Raw genomic sequence first — 19,903 nt, forward strand, 5'->3', positions numbered from 1 at the left:
TTGGAGTTGGCTGTGGTTTGTGTGCCCAATATATATATTTGTTTCTGGAAACTTTATTGGAATCCTTTTAATGCTGTTTACCTATCTGTAAAGAGATGATACTGAATCTAACAAACAGGAGAAAAGGTTTAGAAACCAGCTTGTTCCAGAGACCTACATTTCTAGCATTGAATTTTCTAAACCATGGACTGTGCTTGGAGACAAAGAGGAGCAGCTGACAATATGCTTGAGACTTCTAGGATTCATATATTAATTTGCTTTAGACCTGGCAGCATTTAGAGTTCATTCACACCTTTATTTTAGTGCACTGACCTGATTTCTTTGAATTAGAATATTAATGTGCCTGATTACAAAGAAGGTACTCAACAATTTCAGTGGGTCTGATAACTATAACCGCAACTGCAAACTATGGTTTCTCATGCCTACTCATACATCCAAATATGTCCTACAAACTGGTGAGAGGGACCTTAGTGAACAATAGGGTAGAGGGAATCCTACAAACCTAGAAGTGGCAAACACATGCTACAGCAGCATTTCAACACAGAGTCCACTAGAAAAGTAAGTATATTACAGGTCCTTTACATGGTTTCCTTTAAATACAAGTGACTCTGTGACCCTTTGATTAAACATCTACCCAAAGCTGCTTTACCTAGAAAAAAATTCTATGGTAGAATGGTATTCTGTGTACACTGAGTTGTCCATAAGATCCCCACATAGCTGGCGTCCAGGAATGAGTAAACTTTTGTGTGAATGTTCTAAAGTTAAGTTATTCTGGTCTCACCAGTCAAGATGGCTGAAGACCTGAACCCAGAAGAGGACCGGATTAGGATGTCAGTCCTGCTATGTGAGGAGTGAAGTTTAGCTCCACTTTAAAATACAGTCTGATCCGAAACCTATACCATCCTATGATTGGACAGTATAGGGCTGCAAGAGGCTGCACGTTTTCTCCTCCTGTATGTATGCTCAGTATTAGTGTAGCAACTATATATATACCACAGGTTGCAGAGCACTACAGACTATGATCAAGTAGAAGGAGATATTTATACTAGCTTTATGTAAAACTACTGTTTTTTGTTTAAATATTTTACTACTGGATACGTTGAAAAGAAAAGAACAAAAATCAGAGAACGAGGGTTTTTTTGGCCAGTGATGTCAAATATATTATTCAAAAACAAATGGTGATATCAGTATAAACACTTACATTTGACAATCTACACAAAATAAATAATTATAGAGAGAAGTGCCTTGTCCTATTATACATGATGGGTGGTAAAGGCCAATGTCTAGACAGATAATTCTCTGACTGACTTATTTAACTAGCACATATGCTTTACTTCCTACCCATGTATGGTATGGGGGGAGTTGCAGTACGTATATTTTCGGTTTCTACCCAACACGGGTTATTCATGGGTATTAATGCAACTGTAAAACAGAGCTAATGAAGCTAATTCAAAGCCATTGTTTCTAATTTTTAGAGATTCTTTAATAACTGGCTTGGTACCAATGGATTGGCATAAGGCCTATGTGGTTCCTATCTTCAAAAAGGGAGCAAAGTCATTACCAAGTAACCACAGACCAGTAAGTTTAACATTCATAGTTGGAAAGGTCCTAGAGAATTTATTAAAGAACCAAATTGAGGAGTTTCTGCTAGAAAATAATATAATATATAAATAAGTGATAGCATGGATTAAAGAAAAACAGAAGTTGTCAAACAAATTTACTCTATTTTTTTGAGGAAGTAAGTAAACAGGTAGACAGTGGAGTAGTAGCTGATAAGGTGTACTTGGACTTTGTAAAAGCATTTGACAAAGTCCCTCATGGTTAATATATAATCCTAATATATGAGGATCAATAGGCTTTGAAAAGCCAATTTGTAAATGAATAGAGAACTGGCCTAAAGACCGCATCCAGAGAGTAGTGAATAATGATTCATGCTCTGAATGGTCTAAGGTTATTAGTGGTGTACCCCAGCATTCAGTGTTTGGACCTTTACTGTTTAACCCCCCTAGCAATAATCCCGAGTGTGACTCGGGGTGGATTTTACATGCAAAAAGCCATAAGTCCGAGTCACACTCGGGGTTACTCTAGAAGCCCCCCTTACCTTTGCCCCGCGCTCCAGCGGCGATCCGATGGTCCCGCTGTGATGCCGGGGGGTGTGGCCAGGCGGGAAATTTAAAAGCAGATTGGTGATGCCCGCTGGCACCACCCCTTGAATTTGCTATTGCTGCTCGCATCTCCTGGAAGATGCGATGCACAATGCAGAAGGTCTGCATTGTGCTTTGCATCTCCTTGTAGATGCAGAGCAGCAGCAGCGTCTGTGTGAGGCGGGCGGGACATCCCCACTCTTCCGAGTGATGCGAGTGGTGATGTATTGGGGGATGTGTCCGGGCGGGAAATTTAAGAGCAGATTACAATGTTTTTTACAGTAAAAAATGTATATTATATATTATAATTTATTATAATATAATAAATAAATTATCATACCCGGGAATTAATCCTAAGAATTACAGGCCCACAATATAAACAAAAATTTCTATGCAAAAAAATTAGGATCACTTTTTGCATCTAAAAACTGAGAATTAGAACGCTAGGGGTGGGGGGGGGGTTAACATCTTTATAAATATTATAGAGTTTGGGATTAAAAGTATTTATGTGTTTGCTGATGACACCAAACTATGTAATAAAAGCAAGTCCCATACAGGATGTCTATAATCTACAAGCAGACCTGGATGTTCCGTTTGATTGGGCAACCAAGTGGCAAATGACATTTAACAGTGTTAAATGGCAAAGGGAGTGAAAGGGTGCTTTCCCTGGCCCAACCCAATCCTGATTTGGGTTATATGCACCTGCACTCAGGAGAGATGTGCAAGCAGGAGAAATGATCAGCCAGTGTGTTGCAGGCTGAAGTGTGATCAGTCAGAGGCTGGGGTGTGATGAGAAGGCAACCAGAGGGTTCCAGGTTGAGAGGAAGTGTGTTCCAGACTGGGAAAGGAACCTGAGTCTGTTCCAGGCTGCAGGAAAAAGGGGAAAGAGCTCCAGGAAAGCCAGTGGGCAAACAAGACTTAACCTGTGAGTGAACAGTGGTGATATAATGTGTGTTAGAAAGAGTGAGGTAGCCAGATCCCAAACCGGGCTACTGTTTATTATTTTGTTGTAAAGCTGTGGAGTGTGCTGTAACACTTGGCTAAGAAAATAAATACTGCTGTTGTTTTTTTAAACTGAAATAGCACCGCTACTAATATTCCTGCGTCCAGAAAACAGTCCAATGCAGGGCTTAATGTTATGAGTGGCTGGAACTCCCTCTTCACTGAAATAGCACCGCTACTACAATTCCCTGCGTTTATAAAACAGTCCAATGTGGGGCCACACATAGGCAGAAAGGCTGCTGGTCCATAGACGGGAGTGATGCTGAAATTGTAGTAGCAGCGCCATTTCAATGCAGCGATAGGACAGCTGCAATTCATATTTAGGTTTCCTAAGGGGGCTAAAATAAAAAGGATGTTGCGGGCCATATTTGGCCCACAGACCATAGTTTGACACCCCTGCTATAGAGTATAAGTAAGTTTAAACTAACATTTATTCATATATATAAATTAAATAAAAGCTATACATATAGACATATCTAACCATATTTCTCCTACATCAACTTTTTCATTAGCTCTGTTTTGCGGTTGCATTATTACCTCTGAAGAAGCCATAAGGGCAAACGTGTTAGGTAGAAGCCGAAAATATACGTACTTTAACTCCTTTCATATCATACATTGGTAGGAAGTAAAGCATATATATTGGTTAAGTAAGTTAGTCAAGTCAAAGAATTATCTGTCTAGACATTGACCTTTAACTCCCATCTCAATTAATTATTTATTTTGTGTATATTGTCAAATTTAAGTGTGTGTGTGTGTGTATATGTATATGTATATGTGTGTGTATATATATATATATATATATATATATATAGATATCACAATATGTTTTTGAATAGGCAGGGGTATGTACTTTTTCTTTTAAATCTGGTTCTTATCTCTATTGATTTATTACTGGATGAGTTGGGCTTGTTTTTTCCACAGTTTTAAATTAGGATTAATGATTACAATAAAAAACAGTAATAAAGGAAACTGATATCTTTGAATTTTTGTTCATTTAAAATACCTTTCCTTTGATCAGCAGACACATTATTACAATACTTTGTTCTGTTATTCCAAGTTGTTCTAAGTTTGATTTGGTCAAATTGCTCCTCATTTACCATGTCTTGTCTTTGAGCTACTCTGTAAAAATGTTGTTGGAACAGCCACCTCTTCAATAAACTGACTTCGATTTTACATAGAAAATAAAGAGCTTGCTGTTTGCTCTGAAGGCACAAGGTATTGAAGGATCTCCCTGGATCCCTCTTTTGTCTCCAGGCAGCCTAAACTGACATGAGCCAAGTTTAACTCATTTGGGCAGTTTACAAATTGGAAGGAGGTGGAGCAGACAGGGACTTGCAAAGCATTATTTTCGGTTTTCCTAAGTTTTTCCAGCAGGGGAGCTGACTGTCTGTGGGGACCTGTGGTGATTTCGAACATGCATCTCTGTTATACAGAATAAGCTCATTGGAAAAAGCAAATTTATTATGAACATCTCTGTTTATAGCTCAGTGCATGAAATTGCAACACCTCCTTCTGTGCAGGATGAGGCCGACTGTTCGCCTATAATAACAGGCTGCTGATTTCTAACAGTAATATGTGGTGAAAACTTTCACAACCAAGGTATGAGTTCGCTCTTCAAAGTAACGGATTTTATTTCTAGCATATATATTTATTTACCAATAGCTGCCAATTGTTAATACTTTTTTTATAGGTGAACAGTTTTGCTGGCTAAATTATATATTTTAGTTTTTTTATATACTGACAGTATTGATCATGTTTATGTGTATATAGATATGATTGTTAAAGATTGATATGTTGTGTTGTATGAAAAAAAGTAACTGTATAGTTGGTAGTTGGATCTGTTGGTATAGTAAAGGTATATATTTCCTCATTACAGTTGGAAGTAAAGAAATGCTAGAGTTAAAAAGTCATTATAAGGATAGATCGATAGTTTACCTAACAAAGATCCTTCAATATTTGTCCATTAAAGATAAGTTCTTCCCCTGTTCTGACTGTCTGACAATGATCAGACCGATTCCTCCAATCGGGCAATATTTTTTTTTTAACGTTTAAAAAGCTAAAACCTAATTTTTTTAATATTTGATAGAGTGGGGAAGGGTTTAAGCTTCTGTCAGTCAGGAAAGAAAACTGTGTTGTTTTTGGTGACAACTTTGGTACAGAATGTGATGGAAAATCCAACAGTTTTTGGTTGTCGCTGAAGCAGGAGGTAAAGGTAAAATCTTCAAATGGGGGAATTTGGTGACAAACATCTAAAAAATGACAGGGTTCATAACTATTCTTTATTCAGGGTTAAGAAAACTGTAAATCATCATGCAGAACAGGTTAGTGATGTTTATTTATTGTGGCTGTGGTATTCCATTTAAAAACTGTGGCTGATAAATGTTCCTCTTGGTCCCATGGCATGGCTTGATGTTGTGCCAAATTATCAAGAGACTTTATTATACTGCTTATTACTTGTTAATTCTGCTGTTTTTATACTTCTGTTTCTGTAACTGAACATGTCTATACTTTTTTTAAAAGTTTCCTAATTTATGTGGGAATCATGAATTGGCTTTTTACTAGCCAAAAGTTAATGGCCTTTCCTTAGGTGGGTTAGACCGATTTTAATAAATATCCAAATGCTTTTTGTCCTTGTCCTTGTTTACATGCTGTTGGAATTTTGGATGCAATATGTTACTTGAGTTTCAGCTTTCAGTGCACCTCACATAGTGTAATACAATTTTACCTATTTTGGGTTTCAATAATTTTTATTAATTTTCATTTAAGATAGCAATATACAAATCCATCTTTAGTACACAAAAGTAAAAAGGAAAATACCTTGACAAATTAAATAATATACAATCATTACCAGATATTAATCAATTATTAACTACACCCTTAACATTCCTATTCTTCTTTTAAAGTTGCCCTCCATTCATGTTTATAATATTCATTTTTATCTCTTACTTTGAACCTTTCCAAAAAGGTAGAGGAGAGAGAAGAAAAAAAAAAAGAATGGTGAATATGATGAGTGTTGTTAACTATTTCAATTCCTTGACTATTATTTTTTTTATTATAATATCATAATATAATATAAACATGTTTAAAGTGAGAGGATAATATCGACCCTCATTATATGTGAAGGAAAAAAAAGTTATTACTACAAACAACAAGGAAGAAAAAAAATGGGGTGTATGTGATTACTAATATTTATATCTTATTTATTAATTACATATTATAAACATGATTAAACTGAGAGGTTAATATCTGCCCTCATTATACGTGGATAAAAGGGACTATTACCACAAACACACAAAAAAAAAATTTAAACTACATTCTTTTCTCACCTTGCTATTGTTGTACCCTTCAGTCTTACCTCAGTATACAACACTGCTTATGCTCTCTCTAACAATACCCACGACAGCTAGACAAGACAAAACACACAAAAAAAGGGGGTTCCATTCATACAAATACACTTTAATATTTCTCATTTTATCTATTTTGGATATGAAGACACAGATAGAGATGTCTCTTCCATATTAGTATGTTAGGTATTCCATAATAGGATTCTATTGTCGACTGTGTCCACTGTATTGAACCAGGAATAGTCTGCTGGTGAATTGTACAATTTACCTGTAAAGTTTGTAATGTAAAGCAAACATGAGGACATGTCTCACCAAGAACAACTATGGCCAGAGCTGCGGCCCACCTGTCAGACAGCCACTAGTGGGCCGCAGCCGGGGAGTTGGGGACCCCTGCTTTATAGCACAGAGACTCAACCCTGTTCCTTGTAAGTAAAGCTTTATGATCTAGGCTGGTATGCCACGTCTACCAAGCCCCTAGTCAAGTAACATTCGTTTCAGGTTCAGTGTTCAAGAAATTGCATCCATCCGTATTTGTGCTCAAGAAATCACCTTGCTTCTTGACCTAGGAAAAGGCAAGGACTGTAACTGAAGCTAAACTCTAGACAAGCAACCAAATACACAGTTGAAATACAGCTATAATATCATTAGTGACATAACATAGATCAGTTTGATGAATGGATACCTGAAACATTTGGGTCTGACCATCTGACAGAAGTCATTTACTAGTTTTTTGTGGACAACAAATTTTACATCTTGCTTAAGAATCAGTGAGATCACTAAAACATAAATCTGCAGACCAAGATGACAAAATTTACCGAAGGTGAAACATTAAACCAACATTAACAAACATATTTAGTAGCTAACTAAGCTAACTTCAATAGATATCCTGGTAAGATTTCAAGGTATTACGCTTTTTATGTTTCACATCTGACAAAGAAGCAATATGCCAAATGTGGTCTGTTGTAACACATAGCAGCCAATAAAAATTTGGTTTTCAAGAGATGTGTGGTCAAACTAGTGAAACTGATATACTACCTGCTGACATTGCACCACACCTTTGAGGTTGTTTCTGCATTCATAGATGCAATGAGTAAGACATTTAATAACTGATCTTTTTATCAATGTGGAAGCTGTTTTACCTTCAGTCTGTGCGTTATTGTGTTTAGAGTGTACACAGCTTCACCTATATAAAGCTGTAAAACATAATGTATAGCCAAGGAAAAATACCCACTCATGTGCAAAGGTTAATTATAAAACAAAAAAAAACATATGCCAATTAGGGCGATTAATTTTCAGCTGCGCGATTCAGAAGGAGATGTTAACCTCAATGATGAGGTGATAGCAATTGATTAGCGCACACCTGCGCCCTGTTTTGTGCGCATCTCATTTTGTGGTCACTTTGAATCTTTAATGCTTGATGTTTTTTTTTGTAAGTGTTACTTTTTTATGTTACAATCTACTCAATCACAAAGCTTCATTTATAGTTTCATTTGTTGCACTTCTTGTTACTTTTTCTTTTGGTTGCAACACTGCAAACTAATTTCTATCAAGCTGGATATATACTAAGTGGCATTTTCAAGTATGTCATCACACAATAGTGTGAGTGTAAAAAAAATATGTGAACAAACATTTGTGACCTCATAAAAATTTCGTTCCAGTTTGACTTTAGAGAAATCAAATATTTTAGTAAAGGATTATAGGCAAACATATAACATGTATTAAGGAACATTCAGTGATTTCACTGTATTTAAATGTATACAAATACATATGCATTTTAATTATATTGACGTGTGTGTGTGTGTGTACAAGTATTGAGTACAAATGTCTGCATGGTTTCCACACCAAACTCCTACTTGACCCCCCTCGTTGCCTTTGTCACATATTGGTATTTGAATTTATTATGTGCATATTCATTTTCTGAATAAATTGTCATGATTTTATTTCTTTTTTTTTTTTTTTTTCTTTTACCCCGAGATTTGCACTCATGTTGATTTGTCCCCACACAACTCCTGTGTTCATTTGTAGTTGTGTTATAGGTTTGTTGTCATTGTGCTGTGCTACCTGATCTTAGCCCTGTTGTATACAAACATACTTCCACTTGCTGTGCAAATTGGTTGTCAATTAGTTGTCCAGCTGAGTTGCATACTCATTCTAACACACCTGATGGTAATGGAAGAGGTCCAGGTTGCCAAGCACAACATCAAAGCACATTGATTGCCAAGCTCACAAGCAGGGTCTCACACTCTTAGAAATGAACAGATGTTGTGTTGTTGTTTAACTTAATGCTCATAAATACTAGAGTGTATTTTATTTATTTTATTATTTAGGTGTTTACACAAAACAAATAGTACTAGTATATCAAAGTTCCAAGGCCAAATCCACTTTGTGCCAAACATTTTCTTGCTTTTCCACCCCTTCAGGGTGTTTTTGCAGATTTGAATGGGATTTTAGATGTTGGCCCACTATATATAATTGACTTACTCCCCTCAGCTTGGTAGTGGAAGCACATAAAGGTGGATTCTTCTTTTAACCAGAAGCAATATCCTCCATGAATGTTGCTTGTAGCCAAGCCTGTGATATCCGAAATCATTAGAAGAAATAGGCAAGCTTTTCAATGTGAAGCAATATGGTCAAAAAAGCCCTCTTTGCCTATTTCTTCTTATAATTTCTCTTTTCTATGTATATGTACACACATCTAAATGCATGCACACACGTTTGGCTTTATGTGCACTCATGTCTATACATACATGAGTGCATATGAAGCAAAACATGCAATATACACAAATAAAATCCAAACTTACCTTAATGAGGACTGTGCAAAAGTGCAGTTCATTTTTCAACTGATAAAACAGTTCAGGCGCACGTAGCCGGTCCGCCGTGGCGCACAACTATGAGCTACACGCGCCTGAAATTTGGTGCAGAACTATGCGCATCAAACAACTGAGTTTTAATAAGACAATTGTGCTGTTTTTAGCCTTATAAATAATTCAGAGGAAGGAACAGCTTAAAAACAATCACAATTGTCTTTTTAACCACCTAAGCGTTACACTGAGGTCTAGATTTCTGTACCAAAAGTGATCCACTGTTTTTCATGAAATTTTTTTTTAAATTGTAGACCTGTAACTTACAAAAAATCTCGGGCTTAACCATCCTTGCAATTTTTTTTTGCCCGAGCGAAGGTCGGGCTTAACTGCAAGGAGGTTAAACTGTGTCTTGGGAGTTTGGAAAGGAGATAACAAAACAAACGACAAAATTTTAGAAACCACTTTATTCAAAATAAACATTTGGTAAAAGGTCACAATAAAATATAAAAACACATCAAAAACAAAAAAAACACACCACTAAACTTTACACTAAATGACAAAACAATTAAAAAGAACAAACAAAGCACATGTAAACCCACACTTACCATGTTTACCCTGGTTAATCTGTACCTCCCTAATACTAACCAAGTGTCTTTTTTGGAGAAGTTTCTTGAGATTGCTGATGTGTTTGCGGAGGGAGTTTTGATAATAAGGGGCGACTTTAACCTAGCATTGGACCCGGCCCACAATGTTTCTAGGGGGGCTTCCCACCTCCCTTGTTCTGTCTTGCGACGCCTGAAAAGCCTCTTGCATCTTCATCAGTTGACTGATATCTGGAGACTACAGCACCCTAGTGAGCGTGACTATACTTTCTATTCTCCTGTCCACAAAACTTACTCGCGTATAGATTTTTTTCTGGTTAAACACGATGCAATCCCTCAAGTACAAAGTACAGAGATAGGGAATATGACATTCTCAGACCATGCACTGATTTCGATCACGATATTGTCTGATGTTTCCCCCCCTGGGGGCGGTTCTTGGTGTCTAAATGAATCTCTCCTATCCTCTGGCGGTTTTGGGACTAATTTGGAAAAAGAGATATTGGCCTTTTTTGATAGGAATGAAGCGTCTGTCTCTAGCCCCCTGAGTGTATGGGAAGCCCACAAATGCTATGTGTGCGGTCTGTTAATTCAGCAAGGCCATAGGATTAAAAAAGAACGCCAACAGCTGCTGAAGCAGCTGGTTCAAGATCTGTACACTCTGGAGACTAGACATAAACGTGGCCACTCCCTGGATATAGAGGCACAATTAGTAGAACTGAGAGGGAGAATAAATATGCAGTTCTGCTCTCAAGCAAAGTCCCAACTGGACAAATGCAGGGCGTTCTTTTATGAATATAATAACAAATGTGGGAAAGCATTAGCGCGTGCCATAAGAGCCAAAAGGGCCTGTACCTTTATTACTTGTATCAGTTGAGTGCTGGTACCCTTCTGCATCGCTCCCAGGATATAGCTGATGCCTTTCAGGAATTCTACTCCAAACTTTAAAATTTGAGGGGAAGCCGTGAGACGGGTTCCTTAGACGCAATTATAACGAATATACAGGACTATTTAGCGGCCTCCGGTATCCCTAAGATTCCGGAAGAGGCCCTGACAGCTTTGGATGCTCCTATTACTTCGGCGGAGTTACAAGCAGCTGTAACGAAAGCACCCACGGGTAAGGCCCCGATGGGTTTACCCTAGCCTATTATAAGCGTTTTATTCCTCAACTTTCTGGCCCTTTTTTGACGGCTTTCACCCACTTTCTCAGGAACACCCTTTACCTGCTGACTCCTCTAGGGCCCATATCACAGTCTTCCTAAAACCAAAGATGCTACGTTGTGTGCAAACTATCGCCCTATATCGCTATTGATTTGTGATACTAAGCTTTTTTCTAGCATCCTTGCGAGAACACCTGTCCTTCATCGCATTATCCATTCCGACCAGAGTGGTTTCCTCCCATTTAGGGAGGCAAGGGATAACACTACTCGCACGCTAAACTTGATCCACCATGTGACTGTACACAAAATTCCTTCAATGATTTTCTCGGCAGACGCCGAAAAAGCATTCGATCGCGTGAGCTGGACATATATGCACCAAGTTCTTAATTTTATAGGCATTCCTAGTAAGCTATTTACGTGGATACAGGCCCTTTATAGAAACCCTACCGCTTCTGTTCGAGTAAATCGACTTCTTTCCCGCCCACTCTCTATTGCAAATGGCACAAGACAGGGATGACCCTTACTGGGCCATATTCGCAAGAATTTGGATATTAAGGGTGTTAGGGTAGGTTCCATTGATCACAAAGTGGCTGCATATGCGGACGATCTTCTCTTCTATATTACTGTTCCCCAGGTGACCCTTCCCAACTTGCTTTTAGAATTGCGTCGATATACTCAGCTCTCTGACTATAAAATCAATCTCCAAAAATCAGAGGTATTGGACATTAACTTACCGCCTGAGACGCGGAAAGCGTTAGCACCCTCAAGGTTTTGTCAGATACCTGGGCACTAATATCCCTGCTGATCTTAGAAGAGTAGTAGAACTGAATTTTGTACCACTACTTAACGTCATACGCAGTGATCTCCAGCGATGGCGACAACAGACCTTTTCTTGATTTGGCCGATGCAATATCTTAAAAATGAACATCATGCCACGTCTTCTCTACTTACTGCAAACGTTACCTGTACATATTCCTCTTCATTTGCTGCATAAAATTCGCTCTGAATTCCTGAGATTTGTGTGGAACACTGAAACACCTCGTCTTAACAAATTTATTCTCCAACTTCCAAAGGATCAAGGGGGGATGGCTTTCCCAGACTCAATACTGTACCACATGGCGGTACATCTGACCCGTTTAGTGGACTGCTGTAGACATGCCAGCTTAAAGGGATGGGTGACCCTGGAGGATGCGCAGTCCCCTATAATGTTAAGTGTAGCGGCATGGTCCCCAGTTGAGGACACGGCTGCCCTACGCTGACACCCTCTGATAGGTGAGACTCTCAGAGTGGTGGCGAGGTCTTTCCGCATGAAAGGCATTACTGTGTTCCCTTCCCCTGGAGAGTGTTGCCCTTGTGGAAAACATGTAGGTACGCTGTTACACATATTTTGGACCTGCCCTAGTTTAGCTTCATTCTGGGCGGTTGTTGCTGATATTGTGCAAAGGCTGAAAGAAGTGTCGATACAGAATAAACCGGAGCTTGTTTTGCTTCATGTATCAGCCATGTCGAGGGAATGCTATAAAAGGTCGCTGCTGAGACATTTATTAAATGCAGCCAAGGCCTGCATCCCCCCACTATGGAGACAAACTGCTCCACCTACTGTGCAGCAATGGTTGACCAGGGTAAATGATAATCAATATATGGAGGCGCTTGTGAGTGCAGGGAACCCTTCTACACGTAGACCTTGAACGTACCTGGTATTATTGGGACGAATTCAAGACCACTGCAGATTATTTGCGACTGCTTCGCCCTTTACCGTGAGATTAAGGCGCCTCCACTGTTTATCAAGCCCCACCCCTCCCTCCTACCCTCTTTTCTTTTTTTAGGTCCATTGCCAGCCCCTTCTCCTTTCCCCTTTTTTTTTTTTTTTTCTCTCCCCTCTTTCTTTCTTTCTTCTTTCTTTCTTTTTTCTCTTTCTTTCTTATCTTTCTTTTCTTTTTTTCTTCTCTTTCTTTCTTCTCTCTCTTTTTCTTTATTTCTTAATATAAAATCAGCAACCAATGAAACCCAATAGAAGATTGCTTACTGCTATAACGGGAATGTTATTGTGTGCGTATAAATTTTTTTTTTTTTCCTCTTCCATTTGTCCTTACCTGGCATGCTATCTGTTCTCTCTAAATTATTAGATATGATTATTTCTATAAAACTGTATGCCCTTTCATGTTTTTGTTTGATGTTGTCATTTGTCTATACCAGTTTGAGTTATGTAACTGTCTGTTTTTATTGGTTGCTAATAAAAAAAAAAAAATACTTACCAAACCAATATGCAATTTTGCCCTATCAAGGGTGGAAAACTGGACTAGAAAATATTTATGCAGGACAAGCGTTGAAAAGTGGTAATAAAGGCAGAATTTTGCAATCATACAATATGGCCACAAACACAATAACATAGCATTAAAACTGACATCAAAATTGCAAAATAGACATTAAAACATTCAAAGTAAAAAAAAAAATTAAAAAAGAAGCTATTGTGTTAAATGGTAAGCAAAGTATCAAATGCAGCAACATAGATTAATTAGGTTAACACACAAAACAACAGCCCCTCCAAGAAAAGAAAAAAACAAAAGGAAAAAGCAAGTTAAAACACACCCCTATATATGCTCAAATTTAAGCGCACAGGTGATAGAATCTTCATTGCAATTAGCACTTGCGCAGTCTGTCAAAATTGGCTGTTTGTTTTTTTTGCAATTGGACATTTCATTATCATTGATCGATATAATCCTTTAGATATGTACACCAGTAAACAGATATTCTAATAATTAAAAAAAAAAAATAATGTTGGGGAGGATTTATTGTTAAAAGTATTTTCTATGTGTGTGTGTGTGTATGTGTATATATATATATATATATATATATATATATATATATATTACACACACACACTCATATACATATATATCTATAAGAAGCAAACAAGAACGTGTGTGTGCTTGTGACTTTTGTGGGAAAATCTAGTCCGATGGCAAAGCCGAGGCTTCGCGCGCGGACAGTCGCAGGATTTACCCGCAGGCGGCTCCTCCGATCAGGCATCGTAAGCCTTTATATAGGCGCCTATGTAGAGGAGCTGCACTTGGTTAACTGTTGCCCAACAGGAAAGAAATAAGTCGTTTTAAAATATGCTTTTTTCTTAGCGCGTTTTTAACATTTGAACAGCACAAATATTTTTTTTTTTAAGGCTAAGGGTAATATGTGTGCTATTACAAAGAATGCTTTCTAGGGGAACAGTGACTTTTAATGCAAGCTCGCCAGTGTAAAACTGCTGGGGATGCGTGGCTCCGGCAGCGAGCTCATTCAGTTGCTGAATTGCGCGACGGCTTCCGATTTCAGATCGCAAATACGAATGCGCGAGCGAGCGTCCGATTTTGCTTGATGAATCTGGGCCATTGAATGAACATTCTTAGACAATCTGAGAAATAGACAATACCAGATTAAATATGACCTTTGATTACATCTAACTTGTGTGTGGTAAACATTTAATTTGTTTATATATCACTTGATTTGTGATGATGGTAACAATCAGGACTAATGCTTTATCCCAGTAGTCCCCAACCATTTGGAGCTCGCAGACCACTAAATGCACGGACTCTTGGACTGTGCATGCATGGGGAGCCGTGTGTCACCCAAAGGGGAAGAAACTTCCCCCAGAGTGACATCATGATGCCAAAACCCACCCACTCCCCCATCACAGATTTGATCCTGCGATGGAAGAGTTGGCGGGTTGTGTCCAGACACACAACCCGCCCTGAGCCTGTGATGTGGAGACGTGGGCCGTGGCTCTGGCTGGTGCACCCAAGATTAACACAACCCCTTTGTCTAAGGCACGATTATCTGATGTGCGTGCATCCTTACATGGTGTGATCACCACCTGCGAATGTCCTACTGGTGTCACTTTCAAAAATGATTGGTAAACATTTTCCCTGTACAGTTCTTTGTTAAGGGAAAAACAAATAACTTCACTTTAGACCTTACATGCTTTACTTAACAAAATGAATGGCCCTTTGTAAACTGCAGTTGTTTTATAATCTGTAACAATGAGCCTTTATTACAGGCCTCAAAAGACATTTTTTTGGACATTTTTGGCTTGATTTGACATAAGATCATTGGTCGTTTCTGAACTGCTATTTTGTGGGGAAGGGCATTTCATATCTGAAAATTTGCCAAGGGTTATCAGTAAAAGGTGTAATTACAACAAAAAGGACTCTGGGATCTTTATACAGGTAGTCCTAGCTTTGTGACTTACCGTATTTTTCGCCGTAAAAGACGCACCCAATTTTAAAGGAGGAAAATCTAGAAAAAAAAGATTCTGAAAGATTATTCCCCTTCTGATCACTCATGTGCCATTCATACCGGTATTCCCCTTCTGATCACTCATGTGCCATTCAAATTCCCTTTCTGATCACTCTGTGTCATTCAAAATTCCCTTCTGATCACTCTGTCTTTCAAATTCCCCTTCCGATCACTCTGTGCTTTTTTTCCACTGTACGGCATTTAGGACAGGAAACAGCAGGTGGCGCTGTGCCGGCTTCTTTTGCTCTGCTTTACAGACACGATGCTGGCAGAGGAGAGAAGAGACAGACGCTGCAGCCAGAGACACACGCAGGATCGGGTATCGGGTGAGTATATTATTTCAATTATTTTACAACACATTTGTCGTATAGGACGCACTAACTTTTCCCCCCAAGTTTTGGGGAAGAAAAAGCGCGTCTTATACGGCAAAAAATACGGTACCTGTTTACTGACCTCCCCCCTCCACACTTATGACTTGGTCCTCCAACAAGTACAAAACTGTACAAAGTCCATTTAGCATCTCCTCTTCAATGCTTCTCTCTTAAAGCAGAAGTAAACCCAAAACAATAAAATTACCACTTGCCAGGCACCATTATCTTCTCTTCTTCCACATTCTTTTTCCTACATCACCTGATCTTGAACTGCGCACGCGTGAGATTGCCAGTGTTATCCCCTATTGATGAAAGGGCTCCTTCTGTGCATGCCTGAGCATCTCAGGCATGTGCGAAAAGAGCAGCCAAGAGCCTCCTGGGATGCGTGAAGTAGGCTCTGCGCTCCAATTTATTCTTAAATGCTTAGGCAATCGAAAATTGGGGGGCGGTGCTGCACCTTTTTTTTTTTTAAAGTGTGTTGCACTTAAAAAAGAACACAAACAAACAAAATTTTTACTTTAAATAAATACGCTTTTGTGTAAAGTGAACATTCTGAGTTTAGGTATGCTCTAAAGACAAATTCCTTTAACGGCCAGGTCTCAGGAACGAACCTCAGGAACGAACCTGGTCTTTGAAGCATACCTAAACTCAGAAGACAACCCTTTTATTGTTTTTTTATTATTTTTTTAGGTGCAACCCTTTTCCAAAAAAAAAAAAAAAAGGGAAAAGAAAAAGGCATGTAAAAATTCTGTTTTAAAAAAAAAAAAAAAAGGGTACAGCACCACCCCCTAATTCTCGATCGCCTAGGCGATTGAGAATGAATAGGAGTGCAAACTGTGAGGCTCTTTGGTGCCCCTTCTGCGCATGCCCGAGCATTTCGCAGTGAAAAAAATGTATGTGCAGTGAGATCTGCAATTTTTTTTTTCATCCTATGTCACCCGATCTTGCGCCTGGGTCGGGTGACGTAGGATGAAGAACCTAGAAGAAGACCCGAAGATGGCAGCGTCCAAGGCGCCGGTTCCAGGACAGATGCTGGGACAATGCTGGACCAGATGCAAGACACCCCCGGATGGATCGGGCTGCCCTGCGGGATTGAAGGTAATTGTATTTTTTTTTTTTTTTTTTTTTTTTTGGTTTTTAGTTTAGTTTCCCTTTAAAGGAGGAGCAACTGTACTGGATTATGTCAGATAAACTTTATGAACTTGTGAGTCTACATTAATTAAGGTCTTAATAAAAGGTGCAGATTGGTGTTGGCATTGATGCACTGTTATTAGCCATTTGTGTGTCTGGAGCAGGCCTATGTAATAAAATTGTTCAGGTAAGAAGGCCCAACACTTACACATGTGGTTTGATGTTGGCAAGGAGCGGTATGGGTATTTAAACTGGTATAATGCTTTTTGAAGGTTTTAGGCTGGCATAATATATCTTACTGGTAGAGTGGTTAACTGGGAAAAACATATAAATCTTCATTTAAGTAAATCTGCATATTTTGTAAGGCCACTTCATATTAATTGACACTTACAAGATTGTATTTAGCGAAAGTTGTTTCTGACAAAATTGTGAGATAGTATAAAAAAACGGCCATGGATACGATATGTGTTTTGAAGTGATAGTCACCTTCTTGTAATACAAAAAAGAACTCTGCTTACACATGTTTTCTTTTACTGGTAAAAAAAAAATGTGATTTTACTGTGCTTCTTGGCCAGCATGAAAGATGTTTTAAGTACGGTAATGGCTTGTATAGTTGCTTGTCTGTTTTTATCCCCTTGCTATGCAGGATCGAAGTTCCTCTCTCCAGCTGTTTTCCAAGCTGTATGTAAACTCTGCCATTGTATGTTCTTTGCTTGTTGCTGAGCAATGGGTCCTGTGCAATATATATGGTTTTCAGTATTCTCCCCAGAAATTTTTTTCAGCCAGGTGGTGGGAAGCTGTAGCTGGCTGGTAAAAAAAAAAAAAAAAAAAAAAGTGAACATGCAAGACAGCAAATTTAGTGCGTCTAGTTTATGCCATAGCTACCCAGTAATATTGTGTCAGTGTTCTACCTTCCCCCTATACTTTGCTGCAACTTTCTAATGCCTGACTTGTTAGTATGTCCAATTTTTCTTTCTTTTTGTATTTTGTCCAAACTGTTCAGTGCTGTGTATTCTGAGCCCACGGCCACCTCCAATATGTGACACAAATATCCCAGGAGGCTGCGGATATACCCTTCAGCCTTTACCACCATTGCAGTAAAGACAGAAAGAGAGGGATACTCTGCCAAAATGGAAAGGAAACACAACACTTTTTTACATTCTATAAAAGGGGAAAGACACCCTTGATATCATGTTAAAATGTGATGCTTTAGGAGCATTGTGCATGTGATAGCAAGATGGGGGCAGGACAGCCAGTGTCCCCCTTTCATCACTGCTCATATTTTATAAAAATAATTTTAAAACTGTGAAATGTGTTTACCTGAGAGTGTGTGTATAATGGCATTAGCAGCACATTGTGATAGTGTGTGCTTGACATATTCTGCAGCCTAACAAATCAATGTGATCAAACCTTCATATCTCCTAAACCGTTGGTTGTAACAACTTGAAAGTTTCAGGGTACACAGGGGACCCTCATAGCTACCAGTTACCAATATATGTATTCAAAGAATTTTAAGATATGGGGGTTACAAGTTGAAACACCTGTGAAAATTGAACATTGAGGTTGCTGTTTTAAAGGCAAATGCATCTAGGAGCTCAAATTCTTTTGAAAAAGTCCATTCTGAAAATGTAGGTGCAAGTGGTGGACACATGTAAACCCCCCCCCCCACCCCCTACAATTTCATTAGCATGTCATCATTAGAACATAAAAAACAGGTAAACAAAATAATAGGTGCAATTGGGGGACACTTGTAAACCCCCCCCCCACCCCCTACAATTTCATTAGCATGTCATCATTAGAACATAAAAAACAGGTAAACAAAATAATAGGTGCAATTGGGGGACACTTGTGGCTAACACCCCTCAAACTTTCACCACCATGGCATCATTACAACATAAAAAAATCCCTGCCTCTGTGGGGGAAATGTCTCTATATATACTGGGTATTTTCTTCTATTTACTCCTATTATTATCTCTTATTTACTCCTCATTTAATATAGCATCCAACTAATAATGGCTTTTACTGCTTTAAAACTGTTTGCAAAAAATAATTGACATTGAAGTGAATGCTGCAGTTTTCTTTAGTTTTTTTTACTGCCAATGTGAACATGATTTTACTTTATGTTTAGTTAGTGCCACATTTTTTGGTGTTTGATGACACCAGAGAACAAATGATAAAATAAAAGTGTTAATGATGCTGTTGTGCATGCACAGCCATGCTGAGCAGTTCTTACTATTGGACAGCACTAATATAATGATTCATGTTAGCGTGTTCTGTCCAGGAGTACTCTGAGCACAGGCCAATGCGATAATGCCCCACAAAAAGTGTGCCCATAGTGGTCTGGGCCCAACACTGGATTACAAAGAAGTGATTCTTTGGAGCATAATGCTGGAAAGGAAGTGAGTACTGTGGAATATTAGTATTTTCTTGTTAGAAACCATCTGGGCATGGAAGCTATTTTTAGGCAATATCATGGTGGGTTGATACAAAATAAAATATAAAGGAAATGTGAATTTGTACCTCATGGAGACCAGGTGACTCCTCACTTTGATTTTTTTCACCGTAGTAGATAAAGACAAATTTATAATCTACCTGCTAAGGGTAGCAGCTCCCTTTTTCTTTGTGCCATGTTTGTAAATGAGTGGTACTCTCTGAACCACAAATTGTTCCCCAGGACAGTGAGCCTGATTCATCAAGCCGAATCCGCACTCGCATGATTGCGATCTGGAATCGGATGCCAAAAGCCTATTTATCAACCAATTTCGGCCGGCGAGAATACGCTGGCGTATTCTCCTGGCAGTTATATAAAATGATCAACTGCTCCGAACCGCGCATCTCGGGCAGCACGACACTGGCAATCTTGCATTAAAAGTCACTGTTCCCCTAAAAAAATCATTTTTTCTAATGGCACACATCTTTCACTTAAGCTACGTACACACGGCAGATTTTTATCGCCCGATAATCGGCATCGGCCAAATATCGGGCGAAAATCTGCCGTGTGTACAGTCGGTGTCGACTGAACGACCGTCCTGCCGGATCCACGGACGATGGACGACAACCG

General features: G+C 38.8%; 1 protein-coding gene across 5 annotated transcripts in view; it reads left to right on the forward strand.

The window, feature by feature from the left end:
- ACSL6 (acyl-CoA synthetase long chain family member 6) overlaps positions 1–19,903 on the forward strand; it is a 243,000-nt gene that overhangs the window by 61,853 nt on the left and 161,244 nt on the right. The window contains exon 1 of one of the 5 annotated variants that reach the window (XM_072400828.1): positions 2,927–3,069. The exons of 2 other annotated variants lie outside the window; for them this stretch is intronic. The gene's annotated coding sequence lies outside the window, so the exon portion shown is untranslated. Of the gene's footprint in view, positions 1–2,926; positions 3,070–4,530; positions 4,746–5,204; positions 5,359–19,903 lie in introns of those variants that run through there. 2 more of the 5 variants (XM_072400826.1, XM_072400827.1) reach the window with 2 other exon arrangements.

This window comes from Pyxicephalus adspersus, chromosome 2 (genome assembly GCF_032062135.1).
Source record: "Pyxicephalus adspersus chromosome 2, UCB_Pads_2.0, whole genome shotgun sequence".
Lineage (NCBI taxonomy): Eukaryota > Metazoa > Chordata > Amphibia > Anura > Pyxicephalidae > Pyxicephalus > Pyxicephalus adspersus.